The sequence below is a fragment of the Gossypium hirsutum genome, chromosome D10 (genome assembly GCF_007990345.1).
Source record: "Gossypium hirsutum isolate 1008001.06 chromosome D10, Gossypium_hirsutum_v2.1, whole genome shotgun sequence".
NCBI lineage: Eukaryota > Viridiplantae > Streptophyta > Magnoliopsida > Malvales > Malvaceae > Gossypium > Gossypium hirsutum.
In genome coordinates, this window is record NC_053446.1 from 12,657,854 (window position 1) to 12,668,744 (window position 10,891).

At 35.7% G+C, this 10,891-nt stretch overlaps 1 pseudogene; it reads right to left on the bottom strand.

The window, feature by feature from the left end:
* Window positions 1–2,067, bottom strand: part of LOC121222027 (probable WRKY transcription factor 31) — a 12,505-nt pseudogene extending 10,438 nt beyond the window's left edge.
* Window positions 2,068–10,891: the final 8,824 nt, after the last annotated feature.

Genomic DNA, 10,891 nt, shown 5'->3' on the forward strand with positions numbered 1-10,891 from the left:
TTGCATTGAATACTTGGACCAAATAAGTCATTTGAGGAAAGAATATTACTACACTACCTCGTAACATTCTTGTTTGACAAAAATTGCAACAACTGTGTTTCATTCTTGTCCTACATTGCATGCTATTATGGCCATTATTGGGGTGAGATTGAGAACTCTCAATAATAGATGTAATAGCCGCGGCTAGAGCAGCGGCGAAGCTCGGATCCGTCGCAATGGCTGCCGTGGCCGCATTTACAGTGTCACCAATTGAATTTTGTTCACCCTGTTGCAACCGATCCAAATCTTTAGACATTTGTATACCGGCGAATTTGGACAGATTGTCAAGTGCCTGGCCGGAAACTTGAGGCACCAATGGGGCGGTAACCGCTACAGAATTGGCAACGTTGTAAGGCGGCGGAGGGGTCGAAAACGAGGACTGTGTTAAATCCAAGGTAACGCTGGGGAATGGAGTTGAAGCCGATACAGTAGCCATGGTGGAAGAGCAAGGCAGGAGAGTTGTGGTAAGGAGATTCGAGTTCATCAGTCCGTCGGGACTAGACGTTGAACCCGATACCAACATTCGTCCTGCTGATGATGTCGTCGATGCCATCGACATCGCCGATGGAGGCAAAGGGTGTTGTGATTGCCTTCGTATGTGGTGATAAGAATTGTTCGATCTTCGGCACATCTTTGAACCTAGAACATTTACATTAATCGACTATTTAAATTATGGTCACGGATGCATTTTCGATTTTCGGTTTCCGATAGTACTGTTTTCTAACGGGACAACCGGTAGCCATAGTACATCGATAATATGCTCGTGGACACGGATTTCCCTTTGCCATTTTCTGTCCGTACTTCCTCCATTGACATCCATCCGTAATCTTTCCGACAACGAAAATAATTAACCCGAATTAAAATCAAACACGAACAAAACACCAACAATCCAATATTAATCGCAACATATATACCATCGGAGCCTCTGATCTAGCTCGAACGGAAACTCGTGCTTTTCTCATGGCGGCCTCACTTTGATCAACATCGAGTCTCGGAACCTTGTTATCACCACCGGAGCTATCTTCACGCTGCCTCTTGCCTTCCGGAGACGACGAAGACGACTCATCGGCATCGGCGGCGACAGCTAAACCAAGATCTATAAACTGTCTTGGCACTATTATTCCACCATTTCGTTTCTTATTTTCTTCATCTTCTTCTTTAGCTTTTCCACCATTTTTCATCATCAATGAACACAAATGAATCTTCATTGTATTATAGTTCTCAGTTGCCTGAATCAACATCTCCTTTAATCTTTCATTCTCAGCGTTCATTTGTACCAGCTTAGCTCGTAAAACAGCTACCTTTAAAAAAAACAATGGCACAGTATTATATAGTATTATCAAATTCACTTTAAAAAAAGAAAAAGAAAAGAAGACCTAGGTTTTTTTTTCACCTCATTATTAGCTTTTTTATCTTCCATGGTGGACTGATCGGCACTGGTATTTGTAGTTAACAGGTTTAGACCAATCTGAATATAAACAAACACGCACAGAAAGATTCATCAATTCAATCCATTGAATACAATTTAAAAGAGATATCAATGATGGTAATTAACTCACGTTGACGTTAAGCTCAAGTCCGGCATCGGAAGTGTGCATGAATCAGCATCATCGACGAGTTTATCGTTTTTTCAGCGAAAAATCCAGTTCACCGACGACCCTTCGTTTATCATCATCGGAGGGTAAAAAGAAGGGCGGGTTTGATCGTAAAAACAGTCGAATTTAACGGGGAACCGATCGACGGTAGATCGCAGAGACATGTTTTCCGGCGTTGTTGTAGTACCAGAAAACATTGTATTGTTGTTGTTGTTGTTTTTGTTGGTGTCTTCGGGAGTGTCTTCGGGGAAAGAATTGAGGACAGGTGGGTTGTGAATTAAGAAATAGTTTGGATCAAAATCAATGGAGAGTCCACTGGTTTTCGCCATTGATGAAGAAGAAAGAAACAAAAGAAAGAGATGAAGCAGAGAGTGTTTGAACGGTGCAGAGGACTCGGCAATTAAAAGGGCGTTAAGACCTTTAGAAGAAAGGGAGAAGTATTTAGTAAAGCATTTAACACTAGTTGTTTTTTTTTTAAAATATTATTATTATTATTAGGTTAAGATATGCCAAGTTATTATACTGTCACAAATTCAAAATTTAGTCGAAATTATATTTCTACTTTTTAAAAATTCAAATCAAATTATTAACACCGTTAAATTTGTAGGTGTGACTTTTCAAAATTTTTAAAAAAAGTACTTACTTGATAACAATATATTTAAAAAAATTGACGTTGTAATGAATCTAAATTTAACAAAAAAATTTGACAGTGTTAACAATTAGAGTTAAATTTTAAAACTTAAAAATAAAGAGACTAAGTTCATAAAAACAAAAATAAATAGACTAAATTTTAAATTTATGAAAAGTACACAAATTTATTACATATTTTAACCTTTTAAAAATTGTTCGATGTTTGGAAATTTTGAGAAAATAATTACATTGTTTATTTGATTTGGTCCTTTGATTTCTTCTTATTACTTTCAAAATTTAAAAACTTGTGCTATTAGAACTAAAATGGAATATGATAAATAAAAACTATTTAATGTTGAAAAAATGATAATAAGTAACACTTAATCTTGAATTTGGTAATTTTTTCATTTTAATTTTTAATTTTTTTATTACATTTTTTCATTTTAGTCATTAAATTTAGATTTGGTTAAAATGTAATGACGTAAGACTTTGGTTGAAATTTAGAATATCATGTTATCATATTTTTAATTATCGTTTGATTTAATTTGGTAATTTTTATCTTAATTTTTAATTTTTATTAAATTTTTTTAATTTAGTCATTAAATTTAGATTTGGTTAAAATGTGATGACGCAAGACTTTGGCTGATTTTTTAAATTATCGTTTGATTTATTTTATCAGGTTTAAAAAAAGTATCCTTTCCTCTTGCATCTTTAATTTTGATTATTTTAAAGCAAAATTGTATATGTATATTATAAAATATTAATTAAAGATTAAAAAATTTGTTTAAATAAAAATAATTATTTAATATAATATCAATAAAAAATTTAACTCCATAAATAAAATTAAAAATAAATAAATAAAACACATGTGATTTTTAAATTCTATTTTTTAATTACAATATATTAAATACTAATATTTAAATAATCGATATTATATATATATCTATACCAGCGGTGAACCTAAATAATAAATTCATAAATGAAATAAAAAGAAACAATAAAAACACTTGAAAATGATAAAAATAATTTTAATAACTCCATTTAATAATATTTAAATATTACTCTTTAAATTAAAAATTTTCAATGCATAAATACTAATTTATAAGCATATATATAATAAAATAAAATTTTGAATAATTTTAGTGATAATTAATTCTTTTAAAACATTTATAATTTATTACATATTGATACATTAATATAGTTTAATTTTATAATCAAATTATTAATAAAATATTATAAAATTTAAATAAATTTATAAAAATAATTAAATACATTTTAATTAATACATACAATTAACTGTTTACTAACAATCTAATCAAAGGGGACAGATGGCAAACAAGTGGAGCCCGCGTAATGGAAGAGTGGACAAAAATGTAATCCGAGTCAACTCAAAGATGCTGGGGGAATCGATTGCCCCATTTCATACTCTAAAATCCTATTTTTTGACTTAATTAGTACTCCACGTAGGATTGGTCGTCATGGGGCTGGACTGAGGCTAAACGAGTTGACTCTGTATGCTTCTTTTTTGGACCGAATCCCTTACATTCACTTGCTTGACCACTGTATTAAAATATTGGTGAAAGTCTCTAAAAGATCCTTGTAGTATAAAGATTGTATCAAATTAGTCCCTTTATTATTAAATGGATCAATTTAGTTCTTATATTATTAAAAAGAACCAAATAAGGTTATATTGAAATATATTAACGTTTACTAGTGTTAGAAAAATATATATTACTGTTTAAAAGAGTTAATATTTTTAGAGTTTTTAGAGTTTTGTAAATGAAATCTTTGTTTGGAATTGAACTTCAATTGAAAATAATATTTTAAAGATATTTTTATACATTAAAAGTTAACTTGTCACAATTTGAACTTATTGACTATTTTCAACAATATAGAGACTAAATTAATCTATTTAACAATAGAGTGACTAATTTGATACAATCCTATAATAGATGAATCTTTAAAGTACTTTAACCTTAAATATTATTATTTCATTAGATCTTGCCCTCATTGTACAGCCCAACCAAACTAACCCACAGCCAATAGCCAAATCATCAAAAATAGAAAAAACCCTAACCCTAGCCTCTGACAGCCACTTGCGCCGCACCCAGGCCTGCTGGTCAACCACCCCACCGCCGTTCACCTGCTTTCTGCCATTACCAACTCCACCCACTTGCCTGCAAAATCAGAGAAAGGAATGACAAATAATAGATCAAATATTGTAAACATGGCTATAAAGCCATAACAACCAATGTAAAGAGGGAGGATTTTTTTTGAAAGGAGAAGAAATAGAAACAAAAGAAGGTGGTTACGATTTGGATCTAAAGGTCTCTTTTAACTTTCACTTCTTTTTACTCTATTTATTTTTTTTTATTTTAAAAATATACGAAAAACAAAAAAAAGAATAAAAAGGAAAGACTTTTACCTTCGCCGGTGGTGCCGGAGCGCTCAGGAGGCCGAGGAGAGTCATCGGAGAGAAAAGGGGAGATTTTTGATCTCCCCGCCGCCGTACACGGCGGCGCCGGCGCCGGAGGGCGGCGGCCGGTGCGGTGGCTCTCGGCCGGACCCTTGGCCGGCGCTCAGAGAGAAAAGGGGAGGGGAGAGAGCATTTCGGGTTTTTTTTTTGAAAAGGGGAGAAGAATGAAATTTTTGAAATTTTTTTGAATATATAGGCGTATGAAACGACGCCGTTTTGGCCCAGCTCCATAACGCCCAAAACGACGTCGTTTTGCTTTGGACCCGCGACCCGACCCGCTCCGACCCGAAGGATCCGCGTGTTTTTAATTTTGGGCTATTTACGCGCTCAGTCCCTCTGACTTGTGGCGTGTTTCAATTTGGTCCTATTTCGCTATTTCTTTGTTTTAATTTGACCACAAATTTTTATTTCTGTTTCATTTTAGTCCCCTGAAGCGCCGCTTTTGAGATTTTGGTCTATTTTCCATTTTGGTCCCTCTCCTTTCCGTGCGTGTTGCAATTTAGTCTTTTTAATCTTTTTTTATTTCGAATTTACCCAGTATTTTTTATTTTACTTCGATTTAGTCCTCTTTTTAGTACTTTGCTATTATTATATTATTATTATTATTATTATTATTATTATTATATTATTATCATCTTTACTATTATTAGTATTGGTATTATTGTTGTTTCTTTTATATCTCCATTCGTATTTACTTATGTATCTTTAAATATATATGTCTTATTATTATCATATAAGGGCTTGTATATATACATGTACATATTTTACATATAATTGGTTTAATATATATACGTATACTCATATTTCTTTTTTATATATATCTATATACATATACATATTTTATTTTTATAAGTATATATATTTATATGTATGTATTTATGTATTTTTGTATATTTAATTTGCATAGACATATACATACATATTTTCAATATATTTTAAACATATATATATAAATTAACGTATTTATTTGTATACATATGTATATTTTCATTATTTTTAAACTTTCATTTGTACATACATATTTTCATGTGTCTACTTTATATATGCATTCATTATTTTCATATTCCATAATTTTATACACCTATATATATATGTACATATTTTTATATATGCATATTTTTTTCTTTTTTAAAATATACTTTATATATATTGTAATTTATGAATACACACATATTTTATTTTTGTCTATACATATAAATATATATAAATCCCTTTACATTTTAATTGTATTCACTATTTATTTAGTTCACTTTCATTATGTTTTGAACGAATGTTTAATTTGTTTGTTTATATACATTGTTATTTTATATGATTGTAGGTTTGACTTTTATTTATTTTATATTGTTGCTATTGCTCGTATCATTTTTACACTTTTGTATTCATTATGATTTTGTCATGTATAACAATGTAATTTGCTTTCACATTTTTACTACGACTTCATGTTTTATTTCACTCGATAATAAAATTTGTTTAAAAAAATGATATTTTATGTTTAGATTCGAGGAGGATCGTACCCTAACTTACTGGGTTTCGATTTCCACAATAAATCTAAACACACTAATCTTTTCAAACTCAAGTTTTGAAACGATCTCGGGAATTAAGAAAAGATCGTGTCCTAACTTACTGGGCATGATCCCTTTCCTAAACCCGAGATAATAAAATATCTTTTAAATAAGCATTTTTCATCCGCGTATCGGGAATTTGAGACATTGTGTCCTAACTTACTGGATATGATTCTCTTCTCGAATAATGTGAAATATCCCTTTTCCTGAAAATTTTCAACGTTTTAATACAAGGATCGTATTTTTAATTCTTTTTGAGTTTTAATTTTCGACACCAGGACATTAAGTAATCAACCAGGTACCAATTTTGGGCGTATCGAGGGTGCTAACCTTCCTCGTGCGTAACCGACTCCCGAACCCGTTTTCTGAATTTCGCAGACCAAATCGTTGTTTTAATAAAATTAAATGTTTATTAAAAACACCACTTTTCGAGGTGGCCCGATCACACCTCATCAAAAAAGATTGGTGGCGACTCCCGTTTCATTCTTTTTTCAAAATCCAAGTCGACCCGTTTTCATCCAAAAAAATGGTGTCAACAGCTTGGCGACTCCGCTGGGAGACTTAGAATAAGAGAGTCAAGCCACGAGTTGATTATTTTTGTCTTTTTGTCGAAAGTTGAAAATTGGTTTAAATATACGATCCTTCATGCATTTCATTGTTTTGAGTTATAGTTTTTATCATGTTTGGTATTCTAAATTTTATATCTTTCTGCATTGCATTGCATGACCGTTGGTCACACCTTTTAAGTGGGAGTGAGAAACTACGCCTTCGTGAGGTTTTCACCTCCGCATGGGATAGTGAATCGCTTCGGGATACATCCGTACCTATGTCTTCGTGAGATTTTCATCTCCGCATGGCCATAGGGAAATGTATCCCCTGAATCGAACTTGGTCCGTATGAGCCTATAATGGGTGAGGATCGAGGAATCTGCTGGTTCAGGTACCCACTTTAGACCAAACCACATGTAATGAGCCATAGGAACTGACCTAAGTAGAGCTACTCCAATTTTTAGTGCTTACCTAAATGATGTTGTATTTATTGTCGCTTATTTTAAATCTTATTCTGTGTTTAATGCTAATTTACTTTGTTTGTGATTGCATGGCATCTTCATTCTAAAAGAGGTGTCGATTACATTCAGTTTCTCAGTAGAAAGCTTATCATGGAAAAGGGGTTTGTTGATAAAGTAGAGGATAATGCGGCTGTGCGAACATGGGCTGAAACGACACAGCGGGAGAAAGGCGATAGTCTTGCCAAAGGGTACGTGTCAGAATTGTGGGATTTTACCCGTGTCAGTGTAATCCAGAATGACCTTCGAGAAATGAAAGAAGTCTGGGATCAATGGGATGTCGAGGCCAAGCAGCTGTTCTATTGTAACTACGGTGACCTACCTTATCTGCTTAGTGTCAAAGTGGACAAGTATTTATTCCGAGCCCTTGCTCAGTTTGGAATCCTGCCTACAGTTGTTTCACTTTTGGGAAAGTAGATTTGACGCCTACTGTGGAGGAGTATACGACCTTGCTTCGGTGCCCAAAGATTCAAGTCGACAAGGTTATTCCAGAGCTGCTAGTGTCCCTCCGTTGTTAAAGAAATTAATGAACATCACTGGGATGAGCGAGCAGTGGGTCGCTGCCCGGATCCAACAGAAGGGCGACAGTAAATGTGTTCCTTGGAAAATTTGCGAGATTTGGTGCTTGTACATCCGACTTAAAGAAAAGGGTCGATGTCTTCGCTTTAGGTATCTATGGACTAGTGGTTTTCCCCAAAGCTTTAGGACACATAGACGAGGCGTATCTGATTTGTTTGATCGGCTTAGTAAAGGGGTACACCGGTTCCGGCAATACTCGCTGAAACTTTTAGATCCCTGAATGCGTGTCGAAAAGAGGGGAGGGAAGGTTTATTGGATGCGCGCAGCTCTTATTGGCATGGTTCCATAGCCACTTCTGGAAGTCGAAAAGGTCTCTTATCGGGTATTCTCTGATAGCTACTCCCCTCTAGGAGAATTGGTGGCCACGCCAAGACGGGATGATATTTCAGAAGAAAAATGGATAGAGATACTCCAGAATCTCCAGATGAAGATATTGAATGGAGGGCTCCTTGGTTAATTCCTGATGAGATATTGTACCGATGTGGAGATTTTGACTGGGTTCCGCTGCTCGGATATGGGGAGCTATCGGATATGCTCCTCTACTCGTATCAAGACATATAGATCACGACAATTCATACCAGCAACGCAGGGGTTGGCTTATAGTGATTTTTCCTATAGGGAAGACAATTACAAGAAGAAGGTTCGAGAAATATCTAGTGCCTGGAACCAGACTCGTCGAATGAAGATCTTAGCCGTGGGTCCGACAATTACCCCGAGTATGGTCAGTGGCGTGATCAAAGGATCAACGACAACATCCCGGCGTCAAATTCAGAAACTGCTCGATCTTTAGAGGAACACTTACAAGTTTTGCCTTCTGAGATAGAAATCATCAAACAAGAATTCGAAAAAAGGAGTTTAGAATTGGGGAAGAAGATAGAACAACTAGAGGAAGAAAAAATGCAGTTAGGACTGGATGTGGACATCAAAGTTAGAGGCCGATAAATTGAGAAAAGGAAAGAACAAAGCAGAAGAAGATTTGGACAGCCTGAAGACAGATTACAAGAAGTTGCGTAGGTCGGTAAGACTGCTGGCTTGGGTAAAACGCCAGAACAATGGCGACAAGAAATTCAGGAGGAAAAGACGAAAGCTAATCAATGGGAAAAGAAATTCCAGGATACTCGGCTCGAGAAGTCGCCTTGGGAAAGAGTCTACTAGATTGCCAAGACGAGAAGACGGAGTTGAAGGTCCGATAACTGAACTAGAAAGATCGCTTCACCAGTACGTAATCGTAATGCTACGGTTGAATTAAGGGCGAGCTTAGACAAAATTGAAAATTAAAAGGACAAATAGAAGGGCTAGAGAAGCATTGCAAAATAGTGAAATCCGGATAGAGCTTCTGGAAGAAAATAATGAGCAGTGGCAAAACAATTCCGTCGGTCTCAAGAGCAGATTGGAGAAAGAGATTATATTATGGGAGAGGCGGTGACTCAAGTGCGCGAGGTAGCTGATCATCTGCAAACTCTAGCGGTTCAGGCTGATCTATTAAGTTTGAAGTATGAGTTAGAGTCCGACAGGGGCCGAGAGTTAGCTTGGCTTCTTAGAAAGGTTAAGGCTTTGAGTGTAAGGGCAAAGCCATATATGTAGTCTATTTTATGTAAAGAAACTCTTTATCTAGTAAAGTTTTCTAATGAAGTTGAATTAGAATCAGTGCCTCTTTTTCTTTGCATTCTTTTCATGCATTGCATCACATCATATGCATTAATGACCATTAAAAAACCTAATCGAATAAAACATTTCAGTTAACCTGGAAAACCAACAAAGTTACGGACCCGAGCTAAGCAAAAATTATGGACCAAAGGTTGGAGAAGCTAGAGCGACTTCAAAGAGAAATGCAGACCAGTTGCAGGCGCAAATGAAAGGCAAATAGAAAAGATTCAGCGTGACATGGTGCAAAAGATGGAGGAGTCCCAAAATGATCTGGTGGCTAAGATGACGCAATTATTGAAGGGAGTAGATAAGGGTAAAGGTCCTGTGATTGTTAGTGAAGAAGAAAACAATGGTGAACCACTTTATCCTCCAGGTTTCACGCCTCCGCATGCGCAAGTACAGACTGAGCTGCATCCGCGGAGACCCTCTGTGTCGGTTAGGCCCCAGCAGTTCCAAGGCGATGCTTCAATCCCAATGAATTTTCAACCCGGAGCGGGCTTAATCCCGGTGATAGCCCGAATAATATTGCTGTCCCAGATCTTGACGAGATGGTTGAAAAGACAAGGCGAAGGAGGAATTTCCAAAACAATTTGAGGAGAAATGGAAATGGATAGAAGAGAAGTTTAGGGCAATAGAAAGCATCGAAAACTATGGAATAGATGCAAAGGATCTGAGCTTGGTTCCGACTTGGTGCTCCCTTACAAATTTAAGATGCCGGAATTTGAGAAATACAACGGGACTAGTTGCCCAGGATCCCATATTACTATGTTTTGTAGAAGAATGACGGGGCATATTAATAATGATCAATTATTAATACATTGCTTTCAGGAAAGTCTTACGGGAGCGCGTCAAAGTGGTACAATCAGCTGAGCCGAGCCAAAATTGCTACTTGGAGGGATTTAGCACAGGCTTTCCTGAGACAGTACAATCATGTCTCAGAAATGATGCCTGACAGGATAACTCTGCAAAATTAGAGAAGAAATCGAACGAAAGCTTCAGACAATATGCGCAGAGTGCGAGAGGTGGCAGTTCAAGTGCAACCACCGCTTTTGGAAAAGGAGATGACGACGCTTTTTATTAAACTTTGAAAGCCCCGTTCATCACTCACATGTTGGGAAGCGCTTCAAAAAATTTCTCGGATATAATCATGAATGGTGAAATGATTGAGCATGCCATTAAAAGTGGAAAAATAGATGGAGGAGAAAATAATAGGAGGGCACCCCCGAGGAAAAGAGAAAATGAAGTGAATAATGTGAATGCTTATGGTAGGTCAATTACCGTGAATCAACCAAAGAAA